Raw genomic sequence first — 14,962 nt, 5'->3', positions numbered from 1 at the left:
GACAAGGAAGAAGCAAAGATCGAAAGCTCGGAGGTAAGCAATGGCGTTCAAAATCAAGAGGACGAGATACGAGCGAGTTCGTATGTTATTGGTGTGATAAAAAGGGACACTTCAAGAGGAACTATGAAGACCAATACGAAGAAGAAAAGAAAACACGGGATGGCGTCAATGTATCGGAGCATACCATATGGCATGGTAATGACAAGGTCCTTGTAATGACAAGCAGCCCACATCGACAAATCAGTCGAAGGAATGTGCAGTGTCGATACTGTAAGAAGTACGACCATAAGAAGAGAGAGTGTTGGAAATTGATGAGTAAGAACATGAATGCTCACGACAGTCCAAACGATGATAAATGGGTTTTGTACTTTGAGAGTTCAGTTCATGTTTGTTTTAAGAAAGAATTTTTTCATTCTTTCAAAGAAGTTTGTGGTACGGTATCACTCAGTTATGGGTCTTCTTGCGATGTTAGAGGGATTGAATCTGTGAAGCTAAAGACATATGTTGGAGCGGTCCATATTTTGGATGACGTAAGCTTCGTTCCAAGGATGTGAAGAAATTTGATCTCTCTTAGTCGGTTGGATTCTAAGGGTTGCTAAATCTCTGTCACAGGTGGAGCTATGGAGGTGAGCCAACGTGACTCCATGATATTTACTAGGAAGGAGTCTCGTGGGCTGTATTAGTTGATGGGAACCACAATGGTTGGTGGTTTGACCTCAGATGATGATAGTGGTACGTCATTAGAAACGAATAGACGAGTTCGGTTTGTCGATGAAGAGGGCGGTACTCTTTGCATGGTTCATACGTTTGAACTGAACCAAGTTATGAAGACTTGCCTTGATCGAGTTCGTATCAAAGTGGAGCTGTGGACTTGGGAGTTGATACTCACCAAGGTGGAGATTGTTAGGGTGTGGCTCGTATGGGTTTGGCAGTTGCACCACCCTGTAGCTTATCTTGATATTGCTGAGAAGACCAGCAGCCCTCCACCAAATAGCTGCCTACCATGTTGAATTGCAGCTGCCTTATTTGACTTCGTCCCCCTCCCATATGTGTATATATATGTGTGAGGATTGTGGTTGTGTGAGTGCAGAGTTGTAGTGTGTGTAGCAGAGGGTTGTATTGTGTGCGTGCAGAGAGCGGTATTGTGAGAGTGCAGAGAGCTGTGTGTTGTGTGTGAGGCAAAGTGAATCCTTGTAGAGAGAGTGAGAGAGGAGTTGAGGGTAGTAGCCTCCTCCTTCTCCTTGTATAATTCTTCCAGTAGTTATAGTGGATTTTGTGCTCCCCCGTGGACGTAGGTCACAGTGGACCGAACCACATAAATCTTGTCTTGTATTTTTGTTTCGTAATTTTGCTTGTGTGATTGTTTTTCATGGATCACTTCTCAACAATTGGTATCACAACGAGGTTGGAGCAAAATTGTCGGATCGAAGCAAAATTCCCAGATTTGGGCCTCTACCCAGTAGCTTGAAACTTGATTTTGAGACCACCAAAACATTCCTCTCATCGAGACAAAGCCAACAGGAGTAACCGAAGCTCAAACGGAGCTCGAACAACGACGCACGCGCTCACACGCGCCATCGGCGAAAAGACCGCGTTGCCATATGCCCCCACGCACTCTGACACACCGACAACTGATTGGGAAAGAGCATCATTGGCTCCCACGCACTAAAGAAAGTCTGACACACATTCAGAGGTTGAGGACGTTGACGTCAGTGGCCATGCAAGAGCTGAGCCAGTGCCGCGTTAGTACGTGTCAGCCACGTCATTAGACTATGTCAACGCTGAGTTAGCTGCACAATTAGCAGCCATGTTAGCAAGGGACCAGCGACACGTCATTGGCCCGTACAGTGCCATGTCAGCAACCGGGGACCCATAGACATGTCAGTAGGGGCCCCCAGTGATGCGTCAGCAAGTAGGCCCCAGAAGAGGTAGGCCCCAGGACACGTTAGCGAGTGGGGACCGCAGTGCCATGTTATAAGATGATGTTAGTGGCTGTTAACGCCATCAGGAATACTCCATTAAGGGAGGGAATATTCCATTAAAGTTAACGGAGGGTTGATTGTTTTTTACCGATTTGACCTGAAGTTTGACCGGGCTTTTTGTAGCCATTTCGGGTCTATTTTTTGAACGGCTTGAACCATTTCTAAGGTTTTTGGCCATTGAGGAGCCATTGGCATTGTCTGTTTATTAAGATTTAGTGCAGAATGGTAGGGATTGACACTTCAAAGTTCAGGGTGGAGAAATTTGATGGGTGGAACAATTTTAGTTTGTTGTAGAGCATGGTGAAGGATATTTTGGTTCATCAAGGCTTGATCAAGCCGTTGATAGGGAAAAAGCCAGATGATTTCAAAGATGATGATTGGACCGAATTGGAGATGAAGACGATCAACACAATCCGATTGTGTCTGGAAAATGAAGTTAAATATTCGGTGTTAGAAGAAACCTCACTGATGGAGCTCTAGAAGAAATTGGAGCAAAGGTATACGTCGAAGTCCCTTACCAATAAATTTTTTCTAAAGAAGAAATTTTATCAACTTCGAATGAATGAGGGAAGTAGTCTTTCTGATCACATAAATGATTACAACAAGATTTTGACCCAGTTGTTGAGCCTTGGCATAAAAACTAATGAAGAGGATAAGGTGCTTCTACTATTGTCATCTCTACCAGCTTCATTTGATGGTATGGTAACTACTTTGTTCATTGGGAAGGACACCTTGAAGTTGGATGATTCGATGACATCACTTTAAGATTCTGAGAAGTTAAGAAAGCCGATTGTGACGTCTCGTGAGCAAGCTTTGGTAGCTAATAGTGAGAGACAAGGAAGAAGCAAAGATTGAAAGCTCAGAGGTAAGCAATGGCATTCAAAATCAAGAGGACGAGATACGAGCGAGGTCGTATGTTACTAATGTGATAAAAAGGGACACTTCAAGAGGGACTGTGAAGACCGAAAACAATACGAAGAAGAAAAGAAGACACGAGATGGTGTCAATGTATCGGAGCATGCCACATGGCATGGTAATGATGAGGTCCTTGTAACGACAAGTAGCTCACATCGACAAATTAGTCGAAGGAATATGCAGTGTCGATATTGCAAGAAGCACAGCCATATGAAGAGAGAGTGCTAGAAATTGATGAGTAAGAACATAAATGCTCATGACAGTTCAAACGATGATGGATGGGTTTTGGACTCTAAAATTTGAGTTCATGTTTGTTTTAAGAAAGAATTTTTTCATTCTTTCAAAGAAGTTCGTGGTACGGTATCACTCGGTGATGGGTCTTCATGCGATGTCAGAAGGATTGAATCTGTGAAGCTAAAGACATCTGTTGGAGTGGTCCGTATTTTGGATGACGTAAACTTCATTCCAAGGATGCGAAGAAATTTGATCTCCCTTAGTCGGTTGGATTCTAAGGGTTGCCAAATCTCTGTCGCAGGTGGAGCTATGGAGGTGACCTGACGTGACTCAATGATTTTTACTGGGAAGGAGTCTTGTGGACTGTATAAGTTGATGGGAACCACAGTGGTTGGTGGTTTGACCTCAGATGATAATAGTGGTACGTCGTCAGAAACAAATAGATGAGTTCGGTTTGCCAATGAAGCAGGCGGTACTCTTTGCATGGTTCAGACGTTTGAACTGAACCAAGTTATTAAGACTAGCCTTGATCGAGTTCATATCAAGGTGGAGCTGTGGACTTGGGAGTTGATACTCGCCAAGTTGGAGATTGTTAGGGTGTGGCTCGTATGGGTTTGGCAGTCGCACCACCTAGAAACTTATGTTGATATTGCTGAGAAGACCAGCAGCCCTCCACCAAATAGCTACCTACCATGTTGAATTGCAGCTACCTTGTTTGACTTCCTCCCCCTCCTATATGTGTATATATATGTGTGAGTTGTGTGGTTATGTGAGTGTAGAGTTGCAGTGTGTGTAGCAGAGGGTTGTGTTGTGTGCGTGCAGAGAGTTGTATTGTGAGAGTGCAGAAAGCTGTGTGTTGCAGAGAGGTGTGGTGTGTTGTATGTGAGACAAAGTAAATCCTTGTAGAGAGAGTGAAAGAGGAGTTGAGGGCAGTAGCCTCCTCCTTCTCCTTGTATAATTCTCTTGGCGGTTATAGTGGATTTTGTGCTCTCCCGTGGACGTAGGTCACAGTGGACCAAACCACGTAAATCTGGTCTCGTATTTTTGTTGCGTAATTTTGCTTGTGCAATTGTTGCTCGTGGATCACTTCTCAACATCACGCCCCAAACATACGCACACCATGCACACACCTTGCACACACTTTAACCCACACACACATTCGCGTATGATTTATTTATTCATTTATGTTTTATTGTATTATGGTTGTAATATATATATATATATATGTATATATATATATATATTATTTAATATACATGCCTATATTTTGTATGTATTATAAGATGTTATTTGATTTATTATTCATGTTATAGAATTATTGTTGTTGTATTTATTTATTTAACATCCATGCTTAATAATTGATATTCATATTTATATCTCTTGTAGTATTAAATGATTATTATTATCACTGTAGATTTTTCTTGTTAAGTTTAAACTTTTATTGTTGTAGGATTTTTAATGTTTGTTAGTTGATATTCAATTTTTTATGTATATATTATTTAATGATCATTATTATTATTGTAAAATTGTTATGGTTAAAATCTGTTTTAATATTTAAGATTTTTTTTTTGTATTTAGTGTATGTATTAAATTTCATATTAATTTTTTGGGTTTTCTCATTTTGATTTTTAGGGTTTCCATGTTATCACGTATTAATTTCCATAGTTCAATTTATTTTTGTATTATTATTGCATACTAGTTTTTATTGTTTGCTTATTGTTACACATTGATTTCTTTTTAGGGTTTGATTACCTCCATACTATTGTGTATTATTGTTTATGATCGGATTGACGTTGTATAGGGTTTGTATTGTTATTAATATTATGATATTATTCTAGTAGTATTATTATTAGTATTGACGTGCTATGATATGTATATATTGTTAATATTATTACTATAGTGATACCACAACATGGTATTTGTACTCTACTATTTTCTTCATTTATTTGTCATATTATCTTATTTGATATTTAGGGAAAGTTATAGAAAAATCATAAAAATAGAAAATTAGGAGAAAATTCTAAAAATATTGTTTTTTAACTTGAATTTTGCTATTTTCTTTAATTGTATTTTCTTTATTTGATTGCTCAAAGTTCGGGAGAAAGAAAAAAAATAAAAAAAAATAATTTTGAGAAATGAAAATCACTTTTGGTAACTTTTCATCCCGAATAAGGTCCAAAACCTCCCGAAATATTATTTTCATATTTAGAAAACCCTAATGAAATCTCAAAATGTTGGGAGTGTATTTTGTAACATATTTTATCGATTTTTCGATCCCAATGATTGCCACAAAAGGGTATGAGCTTTTTGAACTTCACGTACTCTGATTATGAGGGAATATGTACATATCTATGTTCTCATATGTAGGAATACTCCCGTTAGCTGGCTTTCGTAGCAAATTCTATTTATTCTTTGCCGCTTTGGGTTGTGGGGCTTACTTCCTTGCCCCAGTGGCAGTAGTGACTAGCGTTATAGGTCGTTGGGCGACCTGAAGGTTGCCACAAGTAAGTTAGTTTGTTTGGGGGGGGGGGGGGGCCCGAAGGCAGTTCTCCGTGCACTAGACACGTAGCTTACTAAATCAGTTGTGACACGGATGGGAATGCCTGCTACGAAAGATAGGGTCGAGTCTGATACATCAACCGTTGTATATCATGTGCGGTCCATTTATTTGCATTTTGTAAATTCATAAGGGGAGTAAAGTAAAAGACTTTTTGAATTAAATTTGGGATAACTTTTGATTAATTAGGTACCGTTCGTTAGAACGGGTGTGTAGGGGGTGCTCGTACCTTCCCCTCGCATAACTGAACTCCCGATCCTTGCTTTAGTTACGCACACCGATTATACCCTTAATTAGGTAGTAATCAAGTGTTCTAATCACACTAAAAGTTTATTAGCGTCTGCATCACAATATTTTCTTGAAAATTAATGATACAATTTTTTTTTCATTCACCCACCCCGAGGCACCCTCGAACCCGGGACATCGCGACAACTTGGCGACTCCACTAGGGATAGTAGAGAGTCGAGCCAATAATTAATTAGGAATTATCCCAAATTTAAATTTAATAAGTCTTTTAATTACTCTGTTTTATTTTGTAAATAATGTATTTCCATATTTGAATTATTGGTTTGTGAAAATTATAATATGTTTGACTTAGCATGGATATATGTTTCCATATTTGTAAATATCCTTAAGATAATGTGAATATTTAGTTTCCATATATGTGAATATCTTTGATTTAATGTGAATATATGTTACTCTATTTGTAAATATTCTGGTTTTAATGTGAATATTTAGTTTCCATATTTGAAAATATCCCTAATTTAATGAGAATATATGTTTCCATATTTTTGAATAAGCATGTGAATTAATTGTGAATATTTGTTTCTATATTTGTTTGAATAAGCATGCATATATCTTTCAATAATTGTGAATATTTGTTTAAATAAGCTTGTGATTAATTGTACACACTTTATTTCCATTGTTGTTTGAATAAGCATATGATCAATTGTGAATATTTTGTTTGAATAAGCATGTGGATGAATGTGGGGTAGAGAGATTAGGCTGAGCTTGTGAATGAAGGGGTCTACTGTGGAATAGCCCTAAGATCTGTCTGTAGTGCATATGGATAACAAAAAAAAAAATAATTTTGCATACCCAATTCAAACAAAAATTCAATCTTTCAAACCTGGATCACAATAAAAATTTGATCTTGCAAGTCCTAATTACGTGATTAGGATCATACTTGCAAGATCTCTCTAGTTTGATCTCAAATCTGCAAGCACGAAAAAGAACTCCCGAATTTGCAAGCACGAAGAAGAACTCCCAGATCTGCGAGATTGAAGAAGAACTCTTGATGACGACCATGGATTTTCTACTGTATTCCTTGAACACACCTTGCTCTTCAGATAGTGGGCTTGTAAGGGGTGGCTAGGGTTTGCTTCTCATGAAGACGTCTGTCTTTGTGTGTGTGTTTTTGTCTAATCTTCGCCGCTAAACAGAGCACGTGTATATAGGCTATAGTAGGAACCTCTTGACAAATATGACTAAGGCTTCCAACGTAATTAAGAATTCCTAATCTGATCCGGATTAATCCTTAATTACATTAATTACAATTCATACCATTAAAAAATTATAGTTGCACTCCCTATCATATTCGAAATTAAATTTTGAGCTCTTATTATTAAATGCTTATTTATCTCCCCACGTAAAGATTACAGATACCCATCAATTAAATTAAATTACTGACAATTTAATTAATTGATATATTAATTCCTTAAGACCTTCCACTTAACTTATTTGATGTGTCGGATTCAAAATCCACCTGCAGGGTTTGACACAATCAAAACTTATAAGCTTCCTTAAGGGGGTATCATCAATCCCAATACCGGGACGTGGATTCCATCAATAATTAATGTTCACCATAGACATAATGTCATTAGCCAACTCACTGAGTTTGTTGACCCATAAAGAATCTCATTCTTCTCTAAATCAAAGTAATAAACACTATATGCACGTGTCTAATAATCATATCAGGATTAAGAGCATAATCACTCATAATAATCATGAGGTATTAATTGTTTTATATAGTCCGTATACAAACAATTACCCCAAGATGGTCCTATTTGATACGCACAAAGTGTACTAGCATAAGGAGTTGGAACTATACCATTCCCCATAGTCAAGACAGACCTATTAAAACCTTGTGCTACAGTCCTACCAATGGTGTGTTCAATTCCATTTAAGACTGTGAACAATAAACTTAAATTCTATGAGAACTAATGATCTAATCTTCTGTGTGTAAGTCGTACTCTACATACTACATCACCTACTATATAGAATAAAAGACACGCATGCATAATCATTAAATAGATAATATGAGGCAAACATTGCTCACAAAGATTCTCATTAAAATGGAATAACTGAAGTTATTAATAAATAATTAAACTGATTACATAAAGTATGTCTTTCAGTATAAATCTCTAACAATCTCTCAATTATACTCAAAGCCATGTTGCCATACATCTCACTCCTATTCCCTTTACATGACAATCAAAAGTACTAGCTGGTAAGCTCTATGTAAACGGGTCTACCATGTTGCTTGCCGATGCAATCCTTGTCACCATCACATCACCTCTCTACATGATATCTCATATCAGGTGATACTTATGCTCAATGTGTTTTGCCCTCTTGTGGGTCCTAGGTTCCTTTGAGTTAGCAACCACCCCATTAATATCACAATAAAGTGTAATAAGTGATTGTAACGAAGGCACCATTCCTAGATCCAATAGAAAGTTCCTGAGCCAAATGACCTCCTTGGCTACCTCTGAGACTGCCACATATTCAGCCTCCATAGTGGAATCAACAACACATGATTGCTTGATACTCCTCTAACTAATGGTTCCACCTCCTAGGGTAAACACATTTCCTGAGGTTGATTTTCTAGAATCCTTATATGACTTAAAATTTGAATCTATGTACCCAATGGGTACTAGACTATTTGCCTCATAAACCAACATATAATCCCTAATCCTTTTCAGGTACTTGATTATATGTTTTACCGCAGTCCATTGTTCTTGCCTTGGGTTATATTGATATCTACTGACCATGCCTACGACAAAAAAATGTCAAGTCTAGTGCAAAGCATAGCATATATGAGGCTCCCTAGTGCTGATGCATAAGGAACTGCCTCATGTTCTCTACCTCAATCGGTGTTTTAGGACACTGATCCTTAAATAGAGAGATTCCATGTTTGAAAGGGAGTAACCCTTTCTTGGAATTCTGCATGCTAAAACGGGCAAGAATCATATTGATATAAGTAGCTTGTGATAAAGACCAACATCCTTTGCTTGTGATCTTGCAAAAATTTGATCCTAAGGATGTGACTGGCTTCTCGCAAGTCCTTCATATCAAACTATCCAGATAACTATACCTTAACCGAAGATAATACCCTCACATCATTTCCGATGAGTAAGATATCATCCATATATATCACCAAGAATGCCACCATGTTTCCATCATGATTTTTTATACACATGACTCATCAGGGCATTGATCATAATCTTAAGATTTAATGGCTTGATCAAAATAGATGTTCCAAGACCTAGACACCTTCTTAAGTCTATAAATGGACTTCTTAAGCTTGCACAACATGTGTTGTTGGCCTACTGCTGCAAAACCATCTGGTTGCAGCATATAGATGCACTCATCAAGACTTCCATTAAGGAAAGCTGTCTTGACATCCATTTTCCAAATTTCATAATTGAAATGAGATGCAATGGATAAGAAAATCTAGATAAACTTTAGCATGGCTACCGGTGAGAAAGTTTTATCATAGTCAATTCCCTCTTTCCAAGTAAACCCTTTCGTAACAAGCCTAGCCTTGAAGGTTTCCACCCTCCCTATGCTTGTCTCTTCTTCTTATCGATCCATTTGCATCCGATGGGTTTTATCCCTTCAGGTGGCTCTACAAGATCCCATACTTGATTAGAGTACATGGACTCCATCTCTGATTTCATGGCCTTCAGCCAGAGTTCTGCATCTTTATCTTGAAGTGCTTCACACTAGTTGTCGGGTTCGGGGATCCTCTCATAAGACTCTCCCAAGAAAATATACCGATCAGGATGGTGTACAACCCTCCCACTAAGACGAGGCACGTTTTGCTGTGTTGATCCTGATCCTTGTGCACCATCATTTTGCCCTAGTTGTACAATCGATGTATTGATGGTAGTTGCATGTAATGGGTCAGACTCAGCTCAAGTTTCAACATTCCTCCCACTACAACGAGACAATGGGATGTCAATAACTATGTCTTGTGGTGGTTCTTCTTGTACTATCAATATAACTGGTATATCTCCTCTCAACTCTTCTAAAAAAATCCTACTTTTGAGTTTGTGGTTCATTACATAGTCCTCTTCTAAGAATCGAGCATTGGTGCTAACAATGACCTTCTGATCCTTAGGAAAATAAAATAAACCACCTTTCGTTCCTCTAGGGTAGCCAACAAATAAACAGACATCTGTCCTTGATTCCAACTTATTTGCTTTCCCTTTTAGCACATGAGCTGGACTACCCCATATCCGAACATGCTGCAGACTAGGTTTGCACCCAGTCCATAGTCTTATGGGTGTAGTAGGTACTGAATTAGATGGGACCAAGTTTAGAATATAGGCTACTATTTCTAGTGCGTGCGTCCAAAATGAATTAGGCAAATTTGAATAACTCATCATAGATCTGATCGTGTCCATAAGAGTCCTATTCCTTCTTTTTGCTACACCATTTTGTTATAGCATACCAAGTGCAGACAACAGGGATTCAATTACGTCCTCTGACAAGTAATCCACAAATTCTCCTAAGAGGTACTCGCTACCACGATCAGATTGTAGTGTCTTGATGCATTTACCTTGAAACTTCTCCATTTCTGCCTTAAATACCTTGAATTTTTTAAAGCATTCAAACTTACAGCTCATCAAATAAATATACCCATACCTTGAGTAATCATTAATGAAAGTAATGAAATACTCACTCAAAGCCACCTCTAGCCTGGATATTCATGGGCCACACAAATCAGAGTGAACCAGTTCTAATGCCTCTTTGTTTTATAGCCTTTGGCCGAAAGGGGCCGCTCGGTTATCTTACCTTTTAAGCAGGATTCACTGACTGGTAGTGCCTCCAGTTCTTATGAACCTAATGGCCCATTCTGAACCACCCTTGAAATTTGTATTAGATTAATATGACCTAGGCATAAGTGCCAAAGATAAGTTTGGTTCAATTCAGAAGGTTTCTTTCTTTTACATGGTTGTTTATCAGTGTTATTCAATTCATTTAGAGTCATTCATGGAAGACACGATAGTCACCCACGAAAAGGAATCCACGGTGTAGTTGTACTCTAAGAATCGGTAGAGTCAATGGGGAGACAGCGTGAGTAAGGAATCAGTGATCGAATTATTAGATCGGGTCAACATAAACACTCGGTCAAATTCCTCGGAAGAATTGAAAATCATATGGAAGGGGTGGTCACCTTAACGCCATTTGAAATTTTCTCAACTATACGGGCGTATTGGCTTCCTACTTTATGTGTTCGTAAATCTCCACGTGATCAAAGTGCTGGTGAAATTCTGGAATCCTTCGTACTATTGCTTTGCTATGGATAAGGTAGACATGACACCAACCATTGAAGAATATACCTCGTTGTTGCATTTAGCCAAGTTGCCAATGCCTTACAAAACATATGTGCATGATTCTAAAGCATCCTTTGTAAAATAATTGCATGACGTCATTGGGGTTAAAATTCATAAGACAGAAGATACAAAGATCACATGGCTATGTTTAAAGGAACTGTTGGAAAAGGAAGACAGGGAAGAGGCTCATCTTCATATGCTAGGCCTAGCTATCTACGGATTGGTCATATTTCTAAAGGAGCTAGGGACCATCAACCATGCAACCATTTCTTTTATAGCATATGTGAAGGAAGGAATCAACCCAGTCCTTAGAATTCTGGCCGAAACATTCCGATCTCTCCATGACTATCAGACCAAGAGGCGAACAAGATTGACTTGCCATGTATCAAAGGATCGTTTTGTGCTACTTTCTCAATTCTCAGAATCCTTTTAGCTGAGTTTGGAACAGTCTGGTGGGAAGAACAAGCCAATAAGTTTGAATGGAAGGCAAGGCTACATCATCTAGTCAGCAGGGGACTCGACTGGCAAGCATCGTGGATGAACCGGCCTAACGTCATATACAGGTGTGGGAATTTCCCATGGGTACTCTTACTAGGCCCTTGGGGAGGAATAGCTTACGTGCCTCTAATGTTCAGAAGGCAGGTAGGGGCAATTCAATTTATACCAATGACACACGGACAGGTAGATTCTCAATTCATGTATGAAGCTGGTGATAATCAAAACCAAGTCCAAGAATTTACGGTGGCTTGGAAAAACGTGTACTTAATAAAATAGAGCAATCAATACTTGGGGGCTTATGGAAACTATGAACTATGGTTAACCAATAGAGTGAATCCATAGACCAAAAAAATGCTGAAAGTCCCCGCAGCTCAGACTAAAGCACCAATAGAAGATACACAGTTGGAATTACAAGAAGGGCTACATTTAGCAGAAGAGAAAGCCATGGTGGTGGTAATGAAGGATCAACAGATAAAGCAAAAAGAGGAGAAGTTAGTTACCTTTTACTGCAGAAAAATCAAACAATTGAAAGCTCAGTGTTTGCAATTGGAGAAGGAAATAATGGCTTTGAGAAAGAAAAGACGCGCACTTCAAGTAGCACTCGATTTGAAATCCAAGATGTTAGAAGATGCCAAAACTGAAAATGAAAGGAAATCCCTCTACATATAGGAACTGGAGAGTCAGTGTGTAATGACCCAGAAAATTTTGACAATTTAAAATAATAAGGAAGATAGTAAAAGGAAAAAGGGGCAATAGAAGAAAGGGAAAAGAAATTTTAAAAAGGGTAACAAGCAGGCACTCGTTGATGAACTGGATTTTCTCGTCGACGAGCAATCTTATGAGCCTCGTCGCTAAGTATGCATGTCTCGTCGATAAGGGATTACCGAGAGAGGTTCTTATATTTATGAATTTCATCGATGAGCTCCCGATTTCATCCACGAACTGTGTTCTTGGGCTCGTCGACGAGTTCATATGTCTCGTCGATGAGGCCACGTGGCAAATTGCCTATAAATAGGCAAAAATCAGAATTTCAGCAGAAAAAATCATTTTCTCTTCTATTTCTCTCTTTAAAAATGGCCTCTCTGCCTTTTCTTTTTGAATCCGGCCCAGTTTTAGCCTGATTCGACGATCGGAAGCTATCACGAGACTCGTGAGAAGATTATGTACAACATAGGCGGAGCAGAATTTCGATTTAAGAACTTTGGGAAACATCCTAAAACTAGGGTGAGTGAGATATTTTAAGGTTTCATTATTATTTTGAGGTATATGGAACCTAGGAAGTATTAAATGAGCATTTTTTTGAGATTTGAGTAAGTTGGGATTTTTGGAATACAGGGTCTCGTTTTTGTTCGATTTTAGGCTGAATCCTAAGGAGTAAGTAAGGGGAAATATTTTATAACAACATTTTTATTAGTTTTAAATCAGCTAATTTAGGGTATAAATTCTATATATTTAGGTATAATTTTCTGAACAGTGCATGTATTGAAAATATTGTTTTTGATTATATATTATATTGGAAAAAACCGTGTGGTATGAAAACAACTTTGACAATCAAATGGTTGCGAATACTGCAGAATTATGTTTTATTATGTGATTGTGAATACTGTTTGGGCTGCGAATTCTGCTTGGTTGATAATACTGTTTATTGTGTATATTGTGGTAGATGTGTGGATGTGTTTGAGTGGTTGGATTTGTCATTGATTTATGTTGTGGTTCATATAAATTGTGATATAACATTGGCAGTGGTATGAGGAGGTCGTTATATCGTACCTGATATAACTGTCATATAACATTGGCAGTGGTATGAGGAGGCCGTTATATAGGCGTTTATATTGGGGGGTAAAACATTGGCAGTGGTATAAGGAGTTTGTTTTACCTATTTACCATGAACATGGTGGTTTGTGTTGTGATCTGTGTGATGATTAGTCCTATGTGGACCATGTAACCTGAGTGGTTGATAGTCCTGTGTGGACTGTGTAACCTATGTGGTTGATAGTCCTGTGTGGACTTGTATGTTGTATGTATGATAGTCCTATGTGGACACTTATTTTATATGGATTAGAGTCCTATGTGGACGTTTTATTATGAACCCTATGTGGGTGTGAATGAAGAATGTTTATATCCTGTGTGGACTAATTGTGGTATGCGTATATGTGTGGAACTCTGTGAAATGGTTGACATTGGATATGAGTAACTTTAATTATATGAGTATTTATGGTAAAGTAGATTACTCTGCCCTAGGGCTTGCTGAGGAAGGCGAGTGCTTTGGTAATTATCTGTGGATACCAGAGCAGAGGGAGGCCATTTGTATGGGTGGGTGGGTGACCTTCCCTATTCTTGCAGACTCTACCTAGATACATAACCCGAGGGCTTACTGAGAAAGGTGAGTGCCTTGGTGTTAACACTAGAGCAGAGGGAATCTACTTGTATGGGCGGGTCTACTTCCTTATTCTCGGGAATTATCAGTAAAAATAATTATGTATGTGTGTATATGATTGGGAGACAGAGAAATCGATAATGATGTGTTTATGAATGCGTTTACTTGGCTGCTTTGGATAGTGGAATATAATTGTATGTATATTTTGTAATTATATATTAAACAATTCAGCCACACACTGTTGTAACTTATTTCTTCCTTACTGAGAGGTGTCTCACCCCGGTGGTTATTTAATCTTTGCAGGTCTTCCAGGTGATCGAGCTTAGAAAGCTCTAGGTGGGGTTTACTTAATATGTCGATAAAAGAACAGGTTTACGTAATGTTTTGTGTTAAATTATCCTGGTTATGTAATATAGAGGATTCCTTTTATGGATTTGCGTGTGTATATATATAGAACTCTAGTATTTCGATTGAGGTTATTTAATTAATTCTGCTGCATGAATGGTATCAGAGACATATGATTGGTCTCATAACACTCCAGGCCCCATGTGACGGGTCTAGGGCGTTACACAGTGGGATGAGTAGGAGACAAATATAACCAAGTGCTGGAGAAGATGGAGCCGTGCATAACAAAAGCAAATTACTAGGAAGCCAAGTTCTGAGCTTGTATAGGAAGATGACTAACATAGCACAAAAAAAAATTGAAAACATTTCAAGAAGGCACGACTCGTGTAGTCATAAGCAAATCTTCAAATCTTGATCTAATATCCATTTAGAT

Source organism: Malania oleifera, chromosome 1 (genome assembly GCF_029873635.1).
Source record: "Malania oleifera isolate guangnan ecotype guangnan chromosome 1, ASM2987363v1, whole genome shotgun sequence".
Lineage (NCBI taxonomy): Eukaryota > Viridiplantae > Streptophyta > Magnoliopsida > Santalales > Ximeniaceae > Malania > Malania oleifera.
The sequence above is the reverse complement of the archived record's forward strand: the minus strand, read 5'-3'. Positions refer to the sequence as shown.